Source organism: Syngnathus acus, chromosome 1 (genome assembly GCF_901709675.1).
Source record: "Syngnathus acus chromosome 1, fSynAcu1.2, whole genome shotgun sequence".
NCBI lineage: Eukaryota > Metazoa > Chordata > Actinopteri > Syngnathiformes > Syngnathidae > Syngnathus > Syngnathus acus.
In genome coordinates, this window is record NC_051087.1 from 14,547,481 (window position 1) to 14,574,746 (window position 27,266).

Sequence of the window (27,266 nt, forward strand, 5' to 3'; positions counted from 1 at the left end):
GGGGCATTTGCTCAGAGTGGAAACATTTGTGCAGCGGTCCTGCACAATGGTCCTAACTGCAAGAAGAAATAAACGAGAAGGTTTTTCTCAAGGTTTGAGCAAAATGGTAGCATTGTTGTAAAAGAATAACATGGTTTGACTATTTTAAGGATGAGAAAGAGACGTGCAGAAGAATTAAACAGGGAATGGCTGCGTCTCATAATAATGCCATGGTAGAAACTTGGAGAATTTAATAACCTCACCACATTTTTTGGGGCTTCCTTCATTTTCATCATGCCATTTGATGTAAAAGTACACCAAAATACCACTCGGCAGCAGCTTCTTGCCGTGCCGTGCTGTGCCTCGACACAGCTTTGCACAGTACTGCACTGTTAAGTGCAGTGTGAAAAGGCTACGTATCTGAAATGCAGAGCTCAAGGTAAGGCATTGAGGGGCATTTACGACAATGGGACATTTTCGAGAATGCAAGCATTTTTCAAGTGTACTGACAGCCAAATGCAACCACATCAGTCTCTTATCGAACAAGGCTATTGTTTTGTATTTCAGTAAAAAATAAAAATGCCAATTTCCACTTGTCCTCGAAGTGACAGACCTCTCTGTCAACCTTCCTTTTCTTCGTTACAATTCCGTTTTAGAAATGGGCTGGAAATGGCCACACAAAAGTTATGCGGCGAAGGTTCTGTTTGACACCTAACACAACTTTGAGAGTGGTGTGTTCGGGAAGGCGCTTGGACCATAATTCTGAAAGCACCCAAAAGCACGGCCACGGGTCTGCTGCCATTTTTGGTTGAAAAAAAAAATGTTTTTATGTTTATTTCCTACAGTGGTCAACAGTGCTGATGGGCCACACATGATTAATTTTAAGCAAGAGCCTCTGGGCTGTTGGAAATTTGAAAACAGGGTGTATTTGGCAAACGAGCCTGATTTTGGACAAGGAAAATGGATGGAGAGCAAATATTGTATTATTACTGTCGTAACAGTCATTAATACCTGTTGGAATACAAACGGCTGTGGATCGTTGGAATGCAGCAATAGTGAGAGATAATTTTATTAATCTATTTTGGTCCTTGAGAATGTATTCTGTCCATCCATCCATCCATCCATCCATCCATCCATCCATTTTCTATACCACTTGTGCCCACGGGGGTCGCGGGCGTGCTGGAGCCTATCCCAGCGGTCATCAGGCAGTAGGCAGGGGACACCCTGAACCGGTTGCCAGCCAATCGCCAATATTTAAAATATAATAACGCTAATAATCTTTGAAATCATTTTATTCCAAAAGCGGGTGCAATTTATGAATTGAAGACTGATTTGAAACAATACCATTCAGTTTCCATCCATCCATCCATCAGCCATCCCTCCATTTGTCCATCCATCAATCTGCACCCTTGCCTGAATCATTGTCAAAGCCAAAACTGTATATAATCGAAACACGAGAAATGGTCAATTAAAATGTTTTTTCCAAAAGCTACTAAGCTAATCAGTTAGAAAACAGATTTTGAAAGATCGGTATAAAAACATAATCTTTCGGGATTTACGATGTGAAATAATAATATGAAATCATTACATAGTAATGTTAAATTACTAGGGGTGTAACGATTCATCGATACACATCGATTAATCGCTATAATGCTCTACGATTTATTGGCATCGATGCTAAACGTAAACATCGATTTATATCGCCGTGTTTGACCTCGGACATTAGACGCGACTTTATTTTGAAATCCAGTTCATTGTTGCTTGCTTCCTCTTTCCGGGAGCAGTACGCGGCGTGCTGTGTTGTGAGCAGAGCAGGCACGTGAAAGGGGAGCCGACAACTACGCGGCTCCTGGGCTGGTGCTATGGCTAGTGTCCAAGAAGACGAGGAAATTCGCTCCCCTTTGGGCTTCAAGTCATTCGTTTGGAAGCACTTTGGATTCCAAAGAAAAGATGGCTCAACGGACAATTAAAATTATTGTAAATAAATAGTTCAGTAATGCACTTTAAAGTTAATGGTATTACAAAAAAAGAAAGAATATTCATTTTTCTTTACTTATATGAGAAAAAATATAGGAATTCGATAAAGTTCAGTGTTAAAATAAGCACTTTGTATACTACAATACTCTTGTAATTTCCTAAATAAAGAGTTTGCAGTACCTTGTTGATTTTGCGTATGAATTGTTATAAATCAGGATATTGTTCTATATTTTTTATTTAAAAAAATAAAATAAAAATATCGATCGTGGAGCACTATATCGTGATGTATCGTGAATGAATCACAGCAAGCTTTAAGATATCGGCAATAATCGTATCGTGGTCCTTTGTATCGATATGATATCGTATCGTGACAAAACCGGCGATTTACACCCCTATAAATTACTCTTGAAGGAGTAAAACTACTCTGGTGGACAAGTATCTTTGTTTTATTACAATTAAGTAAACAATCTGAGCATATTGATATTCCCTTCATAGGCAAGGCAAATCTTGGAAGCATCCCCTAACACTCCATTATGTCACAAAAACAGCATAAGATGATGCGTAATTAGATGTCTCCAAGGTGAAAAATGTCTCAGCAGCTAGAAAAACAGCTGGCAAATGTGATTATAAAAGTATCAAGGTGCAGGAAATCTGAATTAGTTTAGGGATGTTTTTGGAGGCACAACAGATGTTATTTATAGAGGAGAAAATGGGGAGTGTCCTAATGATACAAATGAACGTACTGATCCAGCGTCAACAGGATCCTCCTGCTTCAAATAGCGCAATCTAATTATCCCAATCTCATCCATGGGACACAATGACAATGACACCTAGTGATGGGTGCAACCAACGATCATTTTAATATTTAATTACCGTAATTTTCGGACTATAAACCGCGCCGGACTATAAGCCGCACCAGCTAAAATTCGGGGATGTTTTAGATTTTGTCTTATACAAGCCGCACCGGACTATAAGCTGCACGTGCGCACGAGTTATTTACGAAGAAAGACAGTACACAGAAAGCCTTTTTAAAGTTTTAATAACATACTTTAACATGTCTTTCTAAATGCTGCCTGTGACGCAGCAGTAGTACCGCAGCAACACGGAAGTGTGCACGCGAGTTATTTACAAAGAAAGACGGTACACAGAAAGCTTTTTAAAGTTTTAATAACATACCTGAACATTTCTATCCAAACACTGCCTGTGACGCGGCAGCAACACGGAAGCAACACAGCACTAATAGGGCTGGATTAAAAAATATACACCGGTAAAAGTCACTGAGACGCGGCGGTAACACAGCAGCAACACGGTAGCACAGCACTAACAGGGCTGGTTAAAAAAGCATACCAGTAAAAGTAAAAAAAAAGAGCTTCATCGTCTTCATCTTCCTCCTGTGCAGTGAAACCATCGAAGTCTTCCTCCTCAGTGTCCGATTGGAATAGCGTTAGATATCCTTCGCCACGCACTTTCTCAGTCTCTCTTTCATCGTCGCTTTTATGCATTTCTTCTAGCATTTTCCATGGTGAGGGTCTGTTCATGCTAATTTTATTAATGCACGAAGCGCTAAATTACATTAAACTAGCGAGCGACACGTATAGCTCCAGAGTAGACGTGACCGGGAAATAAAGAAAAGGGTGATGCAACACAATGTCATCAACATCGACTGCCTTTAACTTAAAAGCGGCATCATATGCATTTCTTTAGTCCCCCATAATGACGGTTTGTGTATAAAAGCTTCCTTTCAGTAATGTCCGTCTTGATCTCGTTTTTTCTCTTCTTTGTGTGAATTATTTGCCTGGCAGATGGACGTGCTATCAACAAACAACCTTTCTCCCCGGTGACCGTGTCATATAACCATCCGCCCAGCAAAGCGGTGCGGCACAACAGTGGTAGACAGCCTTTTTACGAGTGTATAAAAGTGATCAAGTCATCACAAAAATCACGGAACAAAATCCTATATAAGCGCCCCATAATGACGGTTTGTGTATAAAAGCTTCCTTTCAGTAATGTCCGTCTTGATCTCGTTCTGTCTCTTCTTTGTGTGAATTATACGGCACTATTTGCCTGGCGGATGGACATGCGATCAACACACCACTTTTCTAGCCAGTGACCGTGTCACATATCTGTGTGTTTAAAAGTGATCAAGTCATCACAAAAATCACAGAAAAAATCCTATATAAGACGCAGGGTTCAACATTTGAGAAAGAAGTCGCGGTTTATAGTCCGGAATTATGGTAGTCTGTTAATTATTGTCAATTAATCAAAAATTTTAAAAACGTTTTGATTTTCCTATTTTTAGTCAAAAACGGGACATTCATGTTTTTCAAATTGACAGTGAAGAAAATACATGTCAATTAATCAAGATTAATTCCCTGGCTTGGTTAGTAACATGTCAGAAAATTGCAAAAATGTTCTCTGTAAAAGCATATGTTTGCAAATGTCTTATTGGGGGGGAGAACCTATAGGCTACTCTTATGGCAATGTCCATCCATCCATTTTCTATACCGCTTGTCCCCACGGGGGTCGCGGGCGTGCTGGAGCCTATCGCAGCAGTCATCGGGCAGTAGGCGGGGTACACCCTGAACCGGTTGCAAGTCAATCGCAGGGCACACAGAATGTGACAAGTTTTAAATCAATAATTACAAATACAGTGATCCCTCGTTTTTCGCGGGAGATGCATTACAGAACCACCCGCGAAATACAGAATTCCGTTAAGTAGAAACGTTATATACATTATTTAGAAATTTAAACACTACTGTGTTAAAATGTCCAACACTGTTTCTTGTTGGCCGCGAGTGGGCATGGATGTATTGTAAGTTAATTAAAAGCTTGCAAAGCAATGCAAAGTGTCCATCTTCAGAATTGCCAAACTACATTAACCCGAGGGACATCAAGCATAGCGAAACCAACGTGTGTCACGGTTGCACATGAATCTCCTGTTGCATTGTGGTCCAGTCCACAATATTAAAGCTTTTTAAACCCTCCCCAATACTTTTACGTGGCATAAACCTTTCCTATTCCCATAATAACCATTCCCACACTTTTCTATGCATGTATTGTACCTTTACAGTAAATAAAAGAACAAACACGTGATATTGTCACGTGTCCCGACACCTTCTGGTTGGGAATTCTTCTTCTTCCCTCGCGCGTGGCCGGATGTTGAGTGCTGCGCTTGAACTCAGTCATGTCCGCAGTGATGCACATTGCTCAGAGGCACGTCCCGCGCTATCAGCGTGTATTTATACGCTGTTGTCTCGTCACTTATAAATCCGCAAAGTAGCGCATTCGCAGAAGGTGAACCGCGAAGTGGCAAGGAATCACTGTACAACTCGAGCTGCGAGCAGTTATAAAGGTCCCAAAGTGTGATGAGTTTTCGCCTAGGTTCAGACCCTCAAAAATGACATCATTTTTCTATGGACACAGCACATTGCCATGGCAAACACATACGACAAAACCAAAGCTTCCAATAACTTTTCATCCTAAACATGTTTGGATAAAACAAAGTTTGAAAACTATCGTCTGAAACCTTTAGGAGCAGGTTGTCAAAATATGACCTCTATAAAAGGCCAAAAATGCTGCCCAATTCCAGAATAAAACCAAAATTTCAGACTTCTTGTTAGCTTGTTACAAAATAATTATTTGTAGATCTTGGGCTGTTAAATATTCATTCATCTTCCGATTCATCTTATCCTCACTAGGGTCGTGCACGTGCTGGAGCATATCCTTGCTGACTTAGAGAACTTGACCACTTGCCCATTTCTGACTACGCTCTGATTGCCGCCCGCCCCGACGCGTCCCAGCAACGCTGTCGCACGAGCCCAGACAGATCTCCAGCACTCCACATCCCTTTTCCCCCAAAACAATATAGTCTGCATCGTGCTGCAAGTGGTTGTCCTGTCCTGTATGTCAGACCTTGTGCCATTAGTGTAATTTTAATGTTGTTAAACAATATCTTCCAACTGTAAGAGTGCACGAGAAAACAAACTACTGAAATTTCTGGACTATAAATCGCACCAGCTAAAATTAGGGGAAAATCTCATTTTGTTCATATATATGACGCACCAGATTATAAAACACAGGTGTTTTAAATTAAATGTCCTCATTTCTATTGCATTTATTACCAAAACAAATCAGTATAAGATGCAGGATTCAAAGCTTAGGCAAAAAGTAGAATTTTATAGTCTGGAAATGGGCATGAATGTCACGAACGGAGTGTAGATGGAGCGAGGACGACCAAATGCAGCTTGGACCAGGGTTTATTGCAGGAACTCAAAGGACAAACCCGGCAAACTGACGTGACTAAACAACAAAACCAAAAGGACTGACCGCCAAGGCGTGAAACAAAAGACAGGATCCAAACAAACCGTGTGACAGTGAGACATGCATTGTCCACGTCTCGTGCAATGCTCCGACAAAACTGTGGATGAGGCATGACAATGGATATGCAGTATTGTAGTATCCTAGGACAGCAAAACATACCTGTAAGTCACAGGTTCAAATACTCTAATTGGGTGGATTCAAATAAAAGGTGTTCATCATAGAAGTGTGTTCTAGTGTTAAAGTGGATTTGACTAGATGTGATTGGAGCCATGCCAAATATTAAGTCCTTGTACAATCCTTTAAGCTGCTTTTAGCGCAAGTAGAACAAAAAAATTACCACTTAACGTTTTCATTGATAGAGGATTACGTTTTCCGAATATTAAAAAACACTAATTTAGAAGAAGAACATTAGTGCAGCCATTAGTACGTGTTAATGCTAGTAGCTTTTTAACCACACCATCCCTATTCCTCACAACACCTGAAGAACTCCATTACTGTCAGCAAATCTCTGAGCATTTAAATCTCTTTTTTGCCACGAAGACAGAAGATTAGACAGATAGACGGACATACGGACGGATAGATTGACAGATTGACAGATAGATAGATAGATAGATAGATAGATAGATAGATAGATAGATAGATAGATAGATAGATAGATAGATAGATAGATAGATAGATAGATAGATAGATAGATAGATAGATAGATAGATAGAGAGACAAACTGCCACACGCCTTGATCACATGCCAGCTTTAACCAAAAAACAAATACTTAATAAAAACAGCAAATTGGTTCCCTGTCAGGACAGGGTTTCCATTAGTCACATCAAATTGTTAGACACCGTGACTAGTTCCACCTCTTCTGGCTATGAGATGCACTTAGTTGTTTCTTCCGTGATTACTCACTTTGAAAACTTTGCTTCTATGTGGGGCTACAGGTATTTCGGGCCTGATTCCTGTGTGCGTACGTGCGAATGTGTGTGTGTGTGTGTGTGTGTGTGTGTGTGTGTGTGTGTGTGTGTGTGTGTGTGTGTGTGTGTGGGTGTGTGTCACTCTCTCTCTTTGCAAATTGGAGGCGCAACTCAACAGCTGCAGCTCATCGGTTCAAAAACAGCTGCCCTCTTCAAGATGGCTTTGGATGTCTCTATGCTGCCAGAACTTATACATACAATCACAGTCAAGTCACGTGTTGTTTTGTACAAAAACTCCTGGTAGCTTTCGAGATAGTATTAATCCTGTCCACCCGTCATCATCAGCTCTGGGTGGCTGCCTGCCTTTGTTTTGTCGGACATTTACCTTGCACCTGACTGCCAATCTTTTGACCTCAGACCAGATCCAGACCAATACCAGCACAAGAGTGCTGTGGCGTTTTCCTTAAAATAGCCATTTACGTGTACGTATTGGCCCGAATATAAGACGACCCTGATTATAAGATGACCCCCTCTTTTTCAAGACTCAAGTTTGAAAAAATACTTTTTGAACACCAAATTTTATTTTTATACAAAAAATAATTACAGTACATCTGAAACAAATGATTATAACAATATATTCCAGAAAAAAAGCATGTTATTTTGCCCCATTCAAATTGTGCAAAAACTGTCACATCTTAATATCTGAACATTTAAATATGTAAACTAAAGTGCAATCACATTTGTAAATGAATAGCTTCTGGTTTTTGAAATGTAAATAAACCAATCTACTGTGATAAAACAAAATTGCAATAACTGCATTAACCATCAAAGTGAAGTCTAACTGTAACTGTAGTCTTGAAACAAATCTGAATAAGGAAAAAGATTGCAATAAAATAATGCAAACTGCTACTGCTATTTTTATTTTTATTCTTCATAGGGGCTTTGGCCTGGGGAGTTAAGTTCAGCATTCGCTTTAAAGATACCTGGCGCCAAATGGCTCGGTGGCGCACTGGGTAGCACGTCCGCCTCACAGTTAGGAGGGTGTGGGTTCGATTCCACCTCCGGCCCTCCCTGTGTGGAGTTTGCATGTTCTCCCCGGGCCCGCGTGGGTTTTCTCCGGGCACTCCGGTTTCCCCCCACATCCCAAAAACATGCTTGGTAGGCCGATTGAGCACTCCAAATTGTCCCTAGGTGTGAGTGCGAGTGCGAATGGTTGTTTGTCTCTGTGTGCCCTGCGATTGGCTGGCAAACGGTTCAGGGTGTCCCCCGCCTACTGCCTGATGACAGCTGGGATAGGCTCCAGCATGCCCGCGACCCCCGTGGGGACTAAGCGGTACAGAAAATGGATGGATGGATGGATGGATGGATACCTGGCGCCATCTAGCGTTGTGAATGGGTATAATGTCTAGACCCCGAATGTAAGACGGCCCCCACTTTTCAGTCTTATTTCAATGCAAAAAACACCGTCTTCTATTCGGGCCAATACGGTATTATCTTTTTTTCCGTTTTTTAATACATATTTTATATATAACACACAAAATGAATGTAAATACCGTATTTTCTGCACCATAAGACGCATTAAGAGCCTTTAAGTTTCTCGGAAAACGAAGGTGCTTTTAATAATGTGTGCCTTTTGTGTAGACCGAATTCCAAAATAAAGTTTTGTGTGGCTTCCGCCACACAGAGACGTAATATACTGGCATAATATGTAGACCTCAATGAACCAATCAGAGGACATTACGTTTTGCATAAATTGGGGCAGAAACAATCAGAGGATTGTACATAACACGTAGAGTACGTAGCTTCACTGCCATTGATAAATAAATACTATCGTTTGTGCAAAGCAAACAGCATTAGGACCCTCTAAAATGGCATAGACAACGAGACATGCTTACGAGGCACAATTAGAGCTTTCTGGAAAGCCAGGATCGACGAGAAGGAATGTTTAATGGGGAACTTGCCCAACTGTTTAGTTTGGATACAGAAGATGAGGACTTGAACGGATTTGCGTATGACTATCGATCAACAATGATGTGAGTACAGTAGAGTAAAGTAGAATAAAGTACAACCGAACTCACTGTCTTGCTCCCGTGACATTTTTTTGTTTGTTTACCATAAGTCATGGCATGCATGCACCCTATAACGCAGTGCGCCCTATGTGTGGATTAAATACAAAATAGACCCTGCAATTGAGCCTGCACCTTTTAACCCGAAGCGCCTTATGATGCGGAAAATACGGTACTGTAACGGTACGATAAGATACCTGCACAGTACAGTATGGGAATGGTTATTAAGAGAGTAGGAAAGGTTAATGTAGCACAAATATATTGGGGAGGGTTTAAAAGGCTTTAATGTTGTGTATAGGACCACAATAGAACAGGAGATTCATGGGCAACCGTGACTCACTTTGGTTTCGCTATGCATGATGTCCCCCAGGTTAGTGCAGTAATTCTGAAGGTGGACGCTTTGCATTGCTTGGTAAGGAAAAACACTCCTCATTTGACTTGCAATACACTAATGCCCTTTATCGACTAACAAGAAACATTATGTGTTGTAAATTTCAATACAATGTTGTTTAAATTTTTAAATAACACATATACTATTACTATAAAGTGAATTTTGTTTTTTGCTGGTAGTTCTGGAACGCATTGCTAGATTAGGCCTCTTTGGCTCATGTGATTAGCTAGGTAGTTTGAGCAATGCCAATATCTTGCTGTGACCTTTCTCTTGCTTTCACTGGCTTTCCCTTCTCTATGTATGACACTCACATGCGTAGGAGTTGATCTCAGTTAAGACTGCAAGGTCACACAGTGTCACACAAGCTAAGCAGAGTCGCCAACTTGCAGGAGGGCAGCCAAGAGCAGGATAGGGACCTGCAGGTGAGGGTTAGACCGTCTTCCACAATCATGCAGAGAAGGCTCCACAGCTGTGTCTCGATCTTTCTGGCATACATTAAATAGTTAAACAGAGAAGGCAGCCTCCTGGTAATTTCCAGTAGCATGGCAAGCATTAAAGATAAAGAACTGGGACAAAATATAACAAATGGTGCTGAAAACTGGAATCTTGGGCTTGCTGCTCCTTTTTTTTTCCTTTAACGTCATCCTCGCAGAAATTTCAACAATTTGACTGGGCCCAAAAATAAGATGAGCAGAACACATTCCTTTGATGGAACATTTTCTGCCTACCAGCACGAGGATTGGGAATCTACTGTAGTAACATAATATTGTGTGGGTTATAGTAAATGCCACAAAGAACACATTTTATGTTTTTAGGCCACAGGGGTAAGTGCTTAAAAAAATTGGGGTCAAAAAGACATGTCTTCAAAAAGGGTTATGTTTAGTTAGTGTTTAGTAATTGTTTAGTCAAACAGCCTCTGCCCAGAAAATGTCAAGGGGTGCAAGAGTGTTTATTCCTATGTTATGTTGTGTTTATTATAGTATATATATATATATGGTAAGTTGTATATACAGAACACCGGGATCAGACATAGATGTGCTTTGAAACTGGATGGAGGTAAACTTTACTATAACAAATCAGAAAATCATATTAATTGGGGGAGACTTAAACATAGACCTTTTAAATCCTAATGAACATAAGAAGACTGAAGATGTCATCAATACTCTATTCAGTACTGGTTTATACCCAAAGATCACTAGACCTAGCCAAATTACAGTGCAATCTGCAACCTTAATTGATAGAATTTTCACAAATGAAATGGAAAACAACACAGGAAGTGGACTATTGGTGAATGACATCAGTGACCATCCCCCAGTCTTTACAGTTTATAATGACAACAATAAAGAGCATAAGGACAATAGGCAACTGTACAGAAGGGTTAAAACGGAAGACTCCATGAATGCACTAAAAATGAGCTTTTGCAATAAAATTGGGATCTGATATATAAGGAAATTGATACTAACAAAGCATATGATAAATACCCAAGTATTTTTAAGACATTATATATATGATAAAAATTGCCCAATTAAACGATACTGTAAAACATACAAGTACAATGAGAATCAGTGGATGTCAAAGGGTCTGCGGAATGCCTGTAAAAAGAAAAATACATTATATAGGGGATTCATAAAGCATAGAACTAAGGAATTAGAAGATAAATATAAGAAGTATAAGAATAAGCTAACTAATATTTTAAGGAATTGCAAGAAAGACTATTATAATAACTTACTAGAAAATAACAAGCACAATATAAAAGGTACCGTAATTTTCAGACTATAAGTCGCGTTTTTTTTCATAGTTTGGGTGGGAGGGCGATTTATAATAAGGAGCGACTTATATGTTTTTTTTCAAAAAATTTTCCAAAAAAAAAAAAAGTGAAACCGCGATAAACGAACCGCGATGTAGCAAGGGATTACTGTAATTTGAATTTCAAGTGACGTCAGCAGCGTGACGCGGCGTGGCGCGGCGGTTGTTTACATAAAGGACAAAGATTGATCACGGGATGACGAAGTTGACGAAGGGCCCCACGTACTACCGGCATCATTAGCGGCTTTGTTTCTAAGTGACACGGCGGACGAAGAGTTTGAAGGATTTAAGGATTTGGAGTGACACAGAAGGTTTGAAAAACTATTATGGCTTTTACCCACGCCCGGTCCTACTCTCCGGAGCTCTCTTTCACCTCCGTGGATTGAAGTCGGGGGCCGGCGCTCGGCCGGGTGGCTGTCCAGGGACGGTGGATGGGGCTCGGACATGGCTTTTACGCACGCCCGGTCCTATTCTATGGAGCTCTCTTCCACTTCCGTGGCTGGAAGTCCACGCCGCCACACGCCTGGAAGTTTGTTTTGTTAAATAAAGAGCCATTTACCAAACCCACGTCTTTCCTTGAACTTTGTTAACACTACAATATAGTTATATAGTAGATCTGTGGAATAACGACGAGGCTGACGTCAGGGCGCACGCGCGGCGTTGTTGACGAAGGACGAGGAATTTGATTGATGGATTTAATGATTTAGAGTGCACAGATGGCTTGATAATACTATTGCTTATATAATAGTTATTTGATATATAATTTATATATCGTTATATGGGCCTGTGGAATATTTTGAAGTGCAAGCGCCGTCAGCGGCGCGCACGCATTGTTGACAAAGGACGATCGATGGATTTAATGAATTGGAGTGACACAGATGGTTTTATTAACGTGTTATTTATGTAATAGTTTTTTTAATAACTCTGAATTTTACGTCAGGGCCGTTCTCAGCTCTTCGTTTGTGTTTATGTCACGTTAGCATACCTATCGTTTAGCCTGTTGTTGCTCGTTCATGACTGTTCTTGGTGTTGGATTTTGTCGAATAAATTGCCCCCCAAAATGTGACTTATACTCCAGAGCGACTTATATATGTTTTTTTTCACATTTTTGGGCATTTTATGGCTGATGCGACTTGTACTCCGGAGCGACTTATAGTCCGAAAATTACGGTATATGGAATAATCTAAATAGCGTAATTAGAAATAAATCTAGACATATTAATTAACCACAGTATTTTATAGATAATGCCAAATCTATAAATGATAAGAATGAAGTAGCTAATTAATTTAATAGTTTTTTTGTAAATATTCGACCAAAACTAGCTGAGGAAATTAGACAATCAAGAATAGATAATGACAAATTAATAGATAGAAATACAAATTCTATGTTTCTGAAGCCTGTAATAGAAAAAGAAATTATAGATATAGTACATTCCTGCAAAAACAAGACATCCACTGATTTCAATGATACTGACTTCCTGCTTATCCGGCCGGTGCTGACCGGGTCCCTCGCCTTGGGCTCGCAGCCGCGACCCCTGTGGGGAGTCCGCTCCCTCGTGCTCATCGGAACCAACGACCTTCGCCGTGCTAGCCCCGTGGTGACCATCTGCACGTGCCCCGACTGGGTGCCCAGGACGCTGCTCACACGTTTGCCTGCTTTGTGATGTTTTCACCGATTCATGACCACGATCCATTGGGCGCCGTTGAACTGGACTGCCCTTACACCTATCTATGGACCCCGTGGAGGCTGTTTTTCGTGTTTTGGGGTGTTCTCTGATATTGAGGGGTGCTCGTTGGCCGCTGTTACTTTTTTCCTTTGTCTTTTTGCTTTGCTTTGATGGCTTTTATCTTTTGCACTTTCTGTCTTTCTTTGTGGCGCCGTTGTGTGGCAGCCTTATGAGAGCCTATTGAGTTGCGCTCATGCCATCTGTGTGTCTTTTGTATACCCGCTCTGTGGTATGGATACTGCTGGGGCCTAAATTTCCCCACCCCCGGGGATCAATAAATGTTGTTCAATCAAAACAGCAAAAACAGTCATTCATGGAATCTCCAAACCATTAACACACATCTTCAACTTGTCACTGCAAACTGGTCAATTTCCCAACAATATGAAAATAGCAAAGGTCATTCCACTGTTCAAAACTGGAGACATACACCTCTTCACTAATTACAGGCCCATATCTATTCTCCCACAGTTTTCATCAGCAGGCTGGATAATTTTATAGAAAAACGTGGTTTACTTACAATCAATATGGATTCCGAGGCGACCGATCTACATCACATGCACTAATTGAGTTAATAGAAGAAATAACTAACTCTATGGATAAAAAGAAATCTGCAGTGGGGGTGTTTATCGATTTAAAATAAGCATTTGATATAATAAACCATGATATATTAATACATAAACTAGAACAATATGGGATCAGGGGTACGGCACTACATTGGATAATAAGTTATTTAAAAGACAGGAAGCAATTTGTAAAAGTAGAAGATGTACAGTCAAGCTGGTTGGACATTGTTTGTGGTGTGCCACAGGGGTCAGTGTTGGGACCAAAATGTTTTATCATGTACATAAATGACATATGTAGAACTTCTCAATTACTCAAATTCATTCTGTTTGCTGATGACACAAGCATCCTTGGTACAGGTGAGAATTTGCAGCAGCTTTTGAACAATATCACATCAGAATTCGTCAAAATAAAATCTTGGTTCAATACAAATAAGTTATCATTAAACTTATCCATCCATCCATCATTAAACTTAAGCAAGACAAAATTCATTATATTCAGTAATAATAGGGTGTCCCTCGCCTACTGCCCGATGACGGCTGGGATAGGCTCCAGCACTCCCGCGACCCCCGTGGGGACTAAGCGGTTCAGAAAATGGATGGATGGCTAAAGAGACAGAGGGTAGGATTGGAAAACTTCCTTAACTTCTTCCTGCTCCTTTTCGAGCTGTCCTAATTGTTGTTGTTTAAGTTATTTACGACTTGCTTGGGACATTTTGTTATTGTCCTGTTTTCTTTTTTTCCTTTTATATTCTTTTTCCAGGCGGCTCGGTGGCGCACTGGGTAGCACGTCCGCCTCACAGTTAGGAGGGTGCGGGTTCGATTCCACCTCCGGCCCTCCCTGTGCGGAGTTTGCATGTTCTCCCCGGGCCCGCATGGGTTTTCTCCGGGCACTCCGGTTTCCTCCCACATCCCAAAAACATGCTTGGTAGGCCGATTGCAGACTCCAAATTGTCCATAGGTGTGAGTGCGAGTGCGAATGGTTGTTTGTCTCTGTGTGCACTGCGATTGGCTGGCAACCGGTTCAGGGTGTCCCCCGCCTACTGCCCGATGACGGCTGGGACAGGCTCCAGCACGCCCGCAACCCCCGTGGGGACTAAGCGGTTCGGAAAATGGATGGATGGATATTCTTTTTCCTTTTATATTTTACTGATATATTTTCCTGTTTCTAAGCTCGAAATAAAATTGATAATAAATAAATAAGATAATGTTTCAACGATGTTTGGCAAACAGACCCTATAGAGGCTTTGCAGCTGACGTCATCAAGCTACCCACATTAGCTTGGCGGCCATCTTGGCGGTCAACTTTTCAGTGCCGGTCAACGCTTTCTTGTTATATCTGCTGCTATTTGAGCTTAAAAATGCCGGATACCTGCTGTGCTGTTGGATGTAGCAATAGACGAGGCGATAAACCAAATCTTAGCTTCTATAGATTTCCGGCGAACATGAAAAAACGTGATAAATGGATCGCGGATATTCGTCGTGAACGATGGAAACCTACGATTTACACAAGGATATGCAATGAGGACTTCATATCAGGTATGTAAACAAACTATTCACCCCTGATTTGTTTCACAAAATGTGAAATAATACAATATGGGATGATACAAATATGATTGTTGAAAATGCTGGGTGCATTTTTAGAAAGGCAGCAAGAGCAGCAAGGCAGGGAATGGGATGATTTCTTCAGTTCACCCCCCCCGTTTTTATTTTGTGTTTATTTTTTCATGATGCTTCATCTGATTGGCTTGAAAACGTTATCAATGTAAATATTGAACTTCATATTGGAATTGAACAATTAATTCTCGAGTGAATGCATTAGGAAATTTCCCCAAAAATTATTATGAACCTTGTGAAACAAATTTTTTTTAATGTAGCATTTTTTAACAAGAGGGTTTTTGTTACTTCATTTGGCACAAATTTTCAAGCCATTGGCACAAGGTTAAAATTTTTATTGGTTAAGTTTTCAAGCCAATCAGATGTGGCATCATGCAAAAATAAACAAAAAATAAAAATGGTAGCAACTTGAACAGACAGGTACAGTATCTGAATGATTTCACTCTATTCAGTTTTTTAATATGTCAAGTTATGAAATGCCATTACAAAACAAATCGACGAGGTAATTATAAATATCTGGATATGAGAGTTCAGGCAGGTCGGCTGTTGCAAAATGCTCGGGCGACTTTAGCATGCTTCTCGGTAAAAGGTACGGATCCGTTGTGCCAACAAGGTTCAACTTCTCTCTGTAACGTTTCTTGGATTCTTCATCCAAATGCCCAACTTCGTTGGATAGCAAATCAGCCATAATTCGGATGAAATCGGTGAAAATGTAGCGCAGAAATCAAACAATCTATACAAACACGTAGGAACGAGCTGACGAGTTGACCGCCAAGATGGCGGCATAACACAAAATCACGTGATAAAACCACGTGACTGCAAAGCCTCTATAGGGTGCAAGAGTGTTTCAAATAGGTCTTTCTTCAAATAAGTGTTTGTTCAGATGCTATTTGTCAAACAGCCCTAGAGAAGGGTTCAAGAGTGTTTCAAAAAGGTACAAGTAAGTATTTGTTCACAAAATATTTGTTAAACAGCCCTAGACACGGGGTGCAAGAGTGTCTTGACGTATTATTAATTCAAGAAACAGCCCTCATTCAAAGCGCTACACATATTTATACAGGCCAACAGTAAATACACCAGAGGTGCAAGATTGTTTTCAACCTAGATTGTTGTCAAAGAGCCTCTGAGGGGTGAAAGAGTCGTAGAGTGCAAATGAAAAACAGCCCTACAAAAACTGTGATGTACCGGAGGTGATAGCAAGAGTGTCACAAGATTATAACCCCTTGCAAAACAGTCTTCGAAGGGCGCGTCAAATCTCAAAAAGAAATTAAAAAAAACAGTGCACAACAAAGTCTGAAAATAAAAAAAAAACAATAAAAAAAAAAATATATATATATACCGTATTGTCCCGAATATGAAGTCCCATGTCCCAAAGTCCAAATGATCGTCGTCACACACACACTTCTGGGTGTGGTGAAATTTGTCCTCTGCATTTAACCCATCCCCGTGTGATTTTGATCCATCCCCTGGGGGAGAGGGAGCAGTGAGCAGCAGCTGTGCCGCGCTCGGGAATCATTTGGTGATCAAACCCCCCAATTCCAACCCTGATTATAAGACGACCCCCTCTTTTTCAAGACTCAAGTTTGAAAAAGACTTTAAGAACACCAAATTTAATTTTTATACAGAAAATGATTACATCTGAAACAAATGATTATAACAATATATTCGAGAGGAAAAGCACGTTATTTTGCCTCATTCAAATCATGCAAAAACTGTCACATCTTAATATCTGAACATTTAAATATGTAAACTAAAGTGCAATCACACTTGTAAATGAATGGCTTCTGGTTTTTGAAATGTAAATAAACCAATCTACTGTGATAAAACAACACAATTGCAATAACTGCATTAACCATCAAAGTGAAGTCTAACTGTAACTGTAGTCTTGAAACAAATCTGAATAAGGAAAAACATTGCAATAAAATTATGCAAACTGCTACCGCTATTGTTGGAGAGCCTGAGGACTGTATAGGGGGTTGGCTCAGATGGTTATGCTCTTTTCGCCCCCGGGTGTCGGTCAGAACACAGGAGTGAAGACGTGGTTCAGTTTTGATTAGGTTACTGAATTATTGGCAAAAAGGTAACAGGCACTGTGGCTCATAGGGGCATACAGGCAAACTGGCAAAAGGGTATAGGCACATGTTTGGTCGTAAGGATGTGAGAGCAGGTGTGTGTAGTGTACACGGGTGAGTCTTTGGGTGTGTGAATGTGATTCTTGTGTGTGTGATTATTGTATGAAGCGTGTGTAGGGTGTGTGGGGTGTGCGTGTGTGTGTGTGTGTGTGTGTGGTTCTGCAACAGACAGAAATACAGCACGTAAGTCAACGCTCAACTTCTGACGTCACACAACACTAGTAGACGACACACATTACATAACTAACTGCGCGTAACGGTTCCGCTATACTAAATACCGTTTTTTTCCATGTATAATGCGCCCCCATGTATAATACGCACCCTAAAAATGGCATGTCGATGCTGGAAAAAGCCTGTACCCATGTATAATACGCACCCAAATTTTGACTTTTTTTTTTTTTTTTTTTAAAGTCCCAATGATCGTCACACACGCGTCTGGGTGTGGTGAAATTTGTCCTCTGCATTTGACCCATCCCCGTGTGATTTTGATCCATCCCCTGGGGGAGAGGGGAGCAGTGAGCAGCAGCGGCGCCGCGCTCGGGAATCATTTGGTGATCTAACCCCCCAATTCCAACCCTTAATGCTGAGTGCCAAGCAGGGAGGCAATGGGTCCCATTTTTATAGTCTTTGGTATGACCCGGCCGGGTTACTTAAGTCCGTAAACATAAAATTATTTCAGAAAAAAGATCATCTTTGGGAACAACCGGATGTTATTCTGCCGGTCAGTATCACTGCGCATGCAGTAGCAAACTCGATAGCGAAGAAATATGTGAGACTCTCAACGGGATCACCAATATTTGAGTGATGTTCCAGTTATTTATCACAATTATTTATTATTATAATAATAATATATATAATATATATAATAATTATTTATTTATTATTCACAATTGTCATGGTGATCTTTCTGGTGATTTCTTAACTAGGCTGGATGTATTTTTTTTGTTGGCGTTGATTTCTCCGACTGCCCAGAAAGGCACCACCGCGATCAGTTAGGTTAAAATGAAAAGAGAGGAAAGTGACGTTGTAAAGAACCATCCGTGACAAGATTTTCTTCAAAAATTGTTGTACCATGATTTTCTTCACAAAAAAAAAAAAAAGAAAAAAAAATATATATATATTTTTTAAATTGTACCCATGTATAATGCGCACCCCAGATTTTAGGACAATAAATTAGTTAAATTTTGCGCATTATACATGGAAAAAAACGGTAACCATAAATGAAATACTCTCAGCAACACACCAAACATAAGTCATCGAGACAACAAAATACATTTGCTGGCGACTGTTAGTCGCCGTGCCGCTGCGTAATGGCTACTTGTACGATACGATGCGAGGCAAACTTAAAGGAGCGTGCCAGAGCTGTCAATCAAACGGCACGCACACGAAGCAAACCGCGATCAGACAAACGGCACAACAGTGGACAGTAGTAACAATGAAATGTATATACTCACTTTGTGTCAAAGACGCACACGATCACAGCAACATACTCAGTCGATTCCAGAAACCTTTAACTTACCGCTGCGCACAAGTGAATGGGTATAATGTCTAGACCCCGAATGTAAGACGACCCCCAGTTTTTCAGTCTTATTTCAATGCAAAAAACATCGTCTTATATTGGGGCCAATATGGTATAAGAAAAAAAAAGGTGACAAAAACGATTGGAAAATGTTTGAGAAGATATCTTGTTATATGATGGGTTGAAACATATTCCTATAGTGTAAGTTCAAGTGAGAGAATAAAAAAAAGTGGTTGACATATTGAAATGTTGTCTACATAGTAGAAAGACAAGCCACTGTTCTTGTGTTGCAATTTTAGCAAAACGAGGCGCGTCACATTTGAGTCGATGTCAGTAAACATGTGATTGAGTGATTAAAAAGAAGAGGGTCAGGATCATACAGGATGTGATTAAAGCTTGCTAGGATTTGTTGTTGAAAACATCCACAGGGTCGGTGTTAGAAGGGGAAAGAAGGCAACTAGTTGAAGCTTCCATTGGAGAGAAGGGCAAGTAGTTGGTAAGGTTGACCGTCATGTTAATGTGCAGCGTAGCCCTGATGGGCAGCAGGCCCAGGTTCACTATGTTGTTAATGTGCCGCAGGCCCCCGTGATTGACATTCCGAAAGGAACTTTGATGTGGGACATAGAGGGCCCAATGACTACTGTGTGGGGTCAAGAGAAATACAAAGGTGAGCTCCGTGCCTTATTTGAAGTGATCTGTTGCCTGGGTGAAAAAGTGAGGGAGATGGCAAAAGAAAGGGGTGGGACCCTCCATTTGTTTAGATCAGACATGCCCAAAGTCTGGCCCACGGGTCAAATCCAGCCCGTGTCTAAATTTAGACCGGCCTGAAACATCATGTCATAAAGTCTGCTGGCAGTGTTGCGGGGACCTGCATGTCCCAGAGTGAGCCACAGAAATGAAACATGTATGAACGAGAAGGCGCACATGAGCGCGTTCTTCCCCGTCCCTTCCCAGTTCATACGCACACATCTGTCTGTTTGCAAGATAATCAGTGACACAGACACTTCCTCATTCAAATGTCCGCACACCAAGTACTAAGGCGACGCTGAGATCAGAGACGCTGCCAGTGACACTCAAAGGGAAAGGCAAAATAACCCACGGACTACTGGTGAGAGCTGTCTACTTACTACTAACTCTACAAACACTACTACGTGAAGATAGTAGATACCCTGATTAAATAAATAAACAATAAACAGCAGATGAAAGTATCAATAAATAAGCAAACAGCAAATTGACAGCAGCCGAGCCAACACCCGTTGTTCTGCCACAGACGTCAGATGAGGCAGCTCTGCGCCCACAACAGTACCCGCCTTCCTCACCAGTTTGTCCAGGTGGCAGGCATCTCTCTTCTTGATGCTGCCCAGCACGCCATCGCAAAGAAGAGGGCCCTCGCCATAATAGATTCATAAAACATCCGCAGCATCACATTGCAGATGTTGAAGGATGACAACCACCTGAGGAAGTACAGCCAGTATTGTGCGTTTTTGCATAAAGCATTGATGTGAGCAGACCAGTTGAGTTTGTCGTCCAGCAACACTCAACATATGCACTATCTCCACACAGTCTCCACTGATAGTCACAGGCTCAGGACAAGGCCTGGGCCTCCTGAAGTCCACCACCATTTCCTTGGACTTGCCGGTGTTGAGGTGCAGGTGGTTGGAGCCACACCAATCAGCAAAGCGCCAGACCGAGCACCTGTACTCCTCCTCCTGTCCATCTCTACTACAGCCAACAATAGTAGTATTGTCCGCAAACTTCTGCACATGGCAGGGCTCAGAGTTGTACTGGAAGTAAGAGGTGTACAGGGTGAATAGGAATGGAGAGAGCACCGTTTCCTGTGGTCCTCCCACGCTACTCCTCACCATGGCTAACTTACAGCCTCCCATGTGCACATACTGAGGTCTGCCTGTCATGTAGTCCATGATCCATGCCCTCAGGTGTGAGCTCACACCCATCACCCACATTTTGTCTCTCTCGCATAGGTGTTAAAGGCGAGAGAGACTGTGATGCAGCATGTCGGCAACAGCATCCTCCACCCCCACCTTCTCCTGATACGCAAATTGTAGAGGGTCGAGATCATGCCAAACCTGAAATCTGAGGTGGTGAAGCAGCAATCAATCCAGTCTTCATCACGTGTGAAGTCAGCACATCTGGGACAGGGATGATGCACGACGTCTTCCATAGCTGAGGCACCACACTCTTTTCCAGACTGATGTTGTAGATACGCTGTAATATGTCACCCACCTCCAGAGGGCAGGCCTTTCTCCTCAGGTGACTCTCCTGTGAAGCTCCTGAAGTATGCAGACGACACCACTCTCGTCGGACTGATCCAGGACGGTGATGAGACTGCGTACAGACAGGAGGTGGAGCGGCTGGTCCACTGGTGCAGCCAAAACCTCCTGGAGCTGAACCCGCTCAAGACCGTGGAGATGACAGTGGACTTCAGGCGAGACCCTTCACCACTTTTACCCCTCACCATCCGCAGTAATACTATTCTCTCCACAGACACCTTCAAGTTCCTGGGAACCACAATCTCTCGGGACCTGAAATGGACCGGCCACATAGACTCTGTCCGGAAGAAGGCCCAGCAGAGGCTGTACTTCCTGAGACAGCCTAAGAAGTTCAACCTGCCGCGAGAGCTGCTGAAGACCTTCTACACTGCCATCATCCAGTCTGTCCTCTGCACCTCCATCACTGTCTGGTTTGGATCGGCCTCCAAACAAGACAAGCACAGACTGCAACGGACAATCAGGACTGCAGAAAAGATAATTGGAATCAACCTCCCATCTATCCAAGACTTGTACCTGTCTAGGACCAGGAAACGTGCAAGGAACATCTCTACAGACCCTTCTCACCCAGGTTGCAGTCTTTTTGAACTACTCCCCTCCGGACAGCGTTATAGAGCTCTGTACGCCAAAACCAGCAGACACAGAGACAGCTTCTTCCCCCAGGCTGTTGCTCTGATGAACTCACACCACTCTTAGAGTCTCAGAGTCATTATTGTGCAATAACATCCTGCTCTCCACACCTTTTTTGAATTGTCTACACCAGGGGTGTCAAACTCGTTTTTTTCGCGGGCCGCATTGTAGTCATAGCTTCTTTCGGAGGGCCATTATGACTGTCAACCCAAATAAATGTATGAGCACCTCATATTATATACAGTAAAAGCTACAAAACAAACTGACAAATAACTCGTTTTCAAAGCAGACGAGTAAAAACTGGTCAAATATTAAAAATAAAGATATTATTAAAAGTGAAGACAATTTGTAATTCTAGTAACGACACACAAATTTGATGCACATTTTGTCTTCGCGGGCCACATAAAATTATGCGGCGGGCCGTATCTGGCCCCTGGGCCTTGAGTTTGACACCTGTGGTCTACACTGTTTGTACTATGTGTCCTCTCTGCATCCATTGCAGCCTGGTCATCCTGGAAGAGCGATCCTCCCATCTGTGGTCTCTTCTCAAGGTTTCTCATTTCCCCTAGCTGGAGTTTTGAGTTTTTCCTTGCCCTCTTGGGAGTTTAAGATTAGGGGATGTTTGAGAATATTTGCCATTTTTCACATGTCCTGAGTGTTGTTAGTCACCTAAATGTTGAACAGAGGCTGTGATTTACCGAAGTCAAATTCCTTGTTTGGCACGCTCAAACATGGCAAATAAAAAACTCTTGAATCTTGAATCTCTTGAATCTTCAGCAGACGAGGAGAGACCCCGTCTGGAGCAGCCTTTCCTTTTTTTTTCCTTTTCATTGCCTGAACAAAGACTGAAAATCCGATTTGATATTTAGTAGCAAAGGCTTTTCTTGCTGCATGAAGCCTGTCAACCATTGGTAACGGTTTTGTGTTTTTCTTTATGATACCTTCTCAAGCTTTTGGCACAGCCTTGTTCAGGTGGTTATTCTATCAGGTCTCCTCTGGGTCAAATGGATGCTTTATGCTTGAGTCTCTGGATCAAATTTGTTCATCCAAAAACCTTGTTTCAGGTCTTATTTGTCCTTAGTCTTTGTCTTTTTTTTTACTTCAAAGTTAAATCTTGTCTCAATGTCATACCCTGAACAACCAAATGTTTTGCATCAACACATACCATGTAGTAATTTCACCAAGAACACAACAAATTACGATCCAAAAGATCTGCAGAGAAGTATAAACAATATTGATTATTGTTAGAAGAGAGTGCTGAGTGTCCAACAACACAAAAAATATATATATATGTGAGCATTTGAAAGAGCCTGCAGGAAGTTGTGATATTTTAACAGTCCTCCTGTGGTGGTGCAAAATCAATGTGGACAAATTAATGGGCAACTTTATAAAGCATGCAGCACACTCTAACAAGGGGGGAGGGGAATGACAATCCAGTAAACATTTTTATTCTCATAAATTATTTATGAAGCATCTTATCCAACCAAAGCTATAACAAATTGAAAAGCCACTCAATTGGTTGTCTTTGACAATCCAAACACACATGCCAAGCTCTGCTTTTGAGATTTACCCTTTGAAATCTGTAGGATAGAGGAATGAAATAAATGAAAGACTATCAACTCCTTGGTGAGGATATTCACAGAATTGAGCACCAATTAATAATAAAATAGTCTCTCTTTCTATTATTTACAGATCCAATTGCACTATTGTGATATGGTGCCATACATTAAATTCCATCTCATTTGACCTTACTTTTAATACTTACAGCATTACATACTTAGATGCAATAATTGGTGTATTTGGGTTATTGTGCAAATCAACAGGTGTTTTAAAGTTGGGACACAAGTTGGGAAAAAAATGTAGGGTGACTCAAACCTTAATGCTACACCTCTAACTAGAAAAACAAATGTAAGCCCTAACCAATTAAGATGGTTGGTTTCACCGCTTGTAAACCGTGAGTTCCAAGCAGTCGCCTGTCTGTCTGTCTGTCTGTCTGTCTGTCTGTCTGTCTGTCTGTCTGTCTGTCTGTCTGTCTGTCTGTCTGTCTGTCTGTCTGTCTGTCTGTCTGTCTGTCTGTCTGCCTGCCTGTCTGTCTATCTGTCTCTCTCTCTCATGAGTTCAGCAATTTTTTTCACTCATGACAGTTGCTCTACTGTGAGTTGCTGGTAAAACAACAACAGAGTGAGAGGGAAGGATCTGTCGTCATTAGTGCTGACAAATGAAAGGACTGGGGATCCAGAGTAATATATCTCTGGCTGAATGATCCGCTTCAAACACCAATACCGAAGATACAAAGAAGTTTTGGATTCATGTTACTGACCATATACTTTCACAAAAGTCATGACTCAATCATAGGGTAAGATGGTAAAGTAAAAAAACATTTGTTAAAAACAATGTTTACTGCATTAATTCTCAAGAATTATCAGTAGTATATGTATCAAAAATGAATGCACAAAAAACTAATGACGGTTATGATCTCCCATCAGGATTTCGTTGATTGTAAGATGGATCTCCAACAAATGTACAGTGCAGTGCTACCAGCTCAGTGGCCTAGTGGTAGAGTGTCCGCCCTGAGACTGGAAGGTTGTGGGTTCAAACCCCGGCCGGGTCATACCAAAGACTATAAAAATGGGACCCATTGCCTCCCTGCTTGGCACTCAGCATTAAGGGTTGGAATTGGGGGGTTAGATCACCAACTGATTCCCGAGCGCGGCACCGCTGCTGCTCACTGCTCCCCTCTCCCCCAGGGGATGGATTAAAATCACACGGGGATGGGTTAAATGCAGAGGACAAATTTCACCACACCCAGGTGTGTGTGTGACGATCATTGGGACTTTAATCTTTAATCTTAATCTTTTGTGTGTTTACATGTAGGCTGTTATTTTTCCATATGTCACTGATACTCTGTACTTGTGTAGTTATATTGCATTATCATCAGAGATGGTGCTACAAACCTTTGGGACCACAGCTTTTTATTTGATATCCTAAAATATACTTATAAATTGTTTTCTCAGCCCAATTATTTATCAGTCCAGCCTCCCTTTAATCCTGCAGCCATCTCTGGTTATCATATCAGTTTCTTCAGGAGATTACTTCAGGATTGAAGTTCTATTTTAATTCTGTTAGTTCAACAAATGAACAGTCAGTGACTCAAAAGGGCAAGTTGTCATTTTACTGTTAAAATAAGCAAAACAAGAATCAGTGAATATCAATTACCACTTTGAAAAATTACCATCACATGGCCAAAAATGTTGTCCTTATTTTGAAAATAAAATCGCTATTTGAGGATAACATTAAACTAATCAGGAATACACTCTATACATTGTGGCAAATTACTATTCTAGCTGCCAACGTCTGGTTTTTAAAGCAATAGCTACATAGGTGTATAGAGGCCAATTTTTGGCAACCATCCCTTCAGTGTTAGAAAGCTAATGATTAGAAAACCCTTGTGCAATTATGTTAGTTCTCATGAAGAACACTAAATTGAACACTAAAAACTTTTGAACGGTAGTGTACTTTCATGTGAAAATGCTTAATGCTCACATTGCATGCAAGCTGAATTCTTGCGGTATTCGGGAGTTCACAGGGTCCCGAGCACGCATCAGATCACAGTGGAGTGGTCCCAAATTGATACAGCTAAGCCTTGAATTTATGTGGACTTTGGGGTCCAGAATTTGGGAATCATGTTAACCCCGAAATTGCGTTATTTAGAAAGTCTTAGAAGGGGAAAAAAATTCAGAGCGATGCATTCGAGTGTATCGGGAAATTGACGTAAGGAAATACGTACTAAGATATACGTGTTTGCATTTGGATAAAACATCACTGTTGTGGGTGAAAATTAATACAATATAATTGACCACATAGTTTTTGTTACCCTGCCTCTGCTTACTTTGTTCCATTGTGCTAATGTACAACTTTGATGTTATTGCTGTGGTCCCTTTAAGAGAGCTGGACGAGAGCGTCGCAGTGCCATGGTACTGTGGAACATGGAACAAACGACATGCTGTTGGGTTGTCAAAAGTAGGAACTGCCTCGTGTCTTTTCACAAGGCAATTTCTACAATATCGTCCATTAAAAATATGAAGAAAACAAAGAGGGTCCATGACCAAACTACGTTAGATAGAAGGTCGTGTAGAATCAAAGCACGTAAAATCAAGGCTGAGTTGTACCATGAAGAACTCTTTCCAGTGATTCATGTACCAATCTGGCTTTTGTCAAGTTAAATTAATCCAAAACCTATTCAAATATACACAGGTTTTTTTTTCGAATTAGAAAAAAAAACATTGTCTCTTGTCCCTAAGAAGCACAGAATCGATGTGCATTTGCTTTCTGATCTCAACTGTCCAATGTCCTACCTACTGACAGCAGATTTAACTGAAGCCAATAATGGTGTGTCTCCTGGACAGTCAGTGACAGATTTAAAAAAATGACAGCTCAAGATACTGAAACTCAGGTCTTCATTTTGCTTGATCCATGCTCTTTGGGAAGAGAAACAGCCATATACTAATATCCAATGGTCTTCAGACTGTCTAGTCCTGTCAATCGAGTTAAATCATGTGATATGGTTTCTTTCTTTTTATTTGGCAAGAGTGCAACAAATAAATATAAAATAAAAGAAGCAGAACAAAAGTATCAGCCGGTACTTTTCCCATGTATGATACATTACGTTTACTCAACATCTTTGAAACAAATTTTGCTTGGCATCACCTCTTTCACTCCAAAGATGGATACATAGAAAATGGCTGATTCACCAGATGTTCTGTCATTTTCCTACTTAGAAGTTGAAACCTTTCCATTTTGGAACTCTTCATGAGCACACTAGTCTTCAGGCTGACCATCTCCTTATAAGGGTCATGAAAAATTAATTACCGTTTTTTTTTCCATGTATAATGCGCCTCCATGTATAATACGCACCCTAAAAATGGCATGTTGATGCTGGAAAAAAGCCTGTACCCATGTATAATACGCACCCAATTATTATTTTTTATTTTTTATTATTATTTTTTTTAAATCCCAATGATCGTCACACACGCATCTGGGTGTGGTGAAATTTGTCCTCTGCATTTGACCCATCCCCGTGTGATTTTGATCCATCCCCTGGGGGAGAGGGGAGCAGTGAGCAGCAGCGGCGCCGCGCTCGGGAATCATTTGGTGATCTAACCCCCCAATTCCAACCCTTAATGCTGAGTGCCAAGCAGGGAGGCAATGGGTCCCATTTTTATAGTCTTTGGTATGACCCGGCCGGGTTACTTAAGTCCGTAAACGTAAAATTATTTCAGAAAAAATATCATCTTTGGGAACAACCGGATGTTATTCTGCCGGTCAGTATCACTGCGCATGCAGTAGCA

The 27,266-nt window shown here is 41.2% G+C and overlaps 1 protein-coding gene and 1 long non-coding RNA gene across 7 annotated transcripts in view; one reads left to right on the forward strand and one right to left on the reverse strand.

The window, feature by feature from the left end:
- LOC119124434 (VPS10 domain-containing receptor SorCS1) overlaps positions 1-27,266 on the reverse strand; it is a 202,788-nt gene that overhangs the window by 128,327 nt on the left and 47,195 nt on the right. The gene's annotated exons all lie outside the window — the stretch shown is intronic.
- LOC119125180 lies at positions 9,144-25,545 on the forward strand. Its single transcript, XR_005098447.1, has 3 exons — positions 9,144-9,231; positions 15,884-15,887; positions 25,536-25,545. It is a non-coding gene; the product is annotated as an uncharacterized LOC119125180 (long non-coding RNA).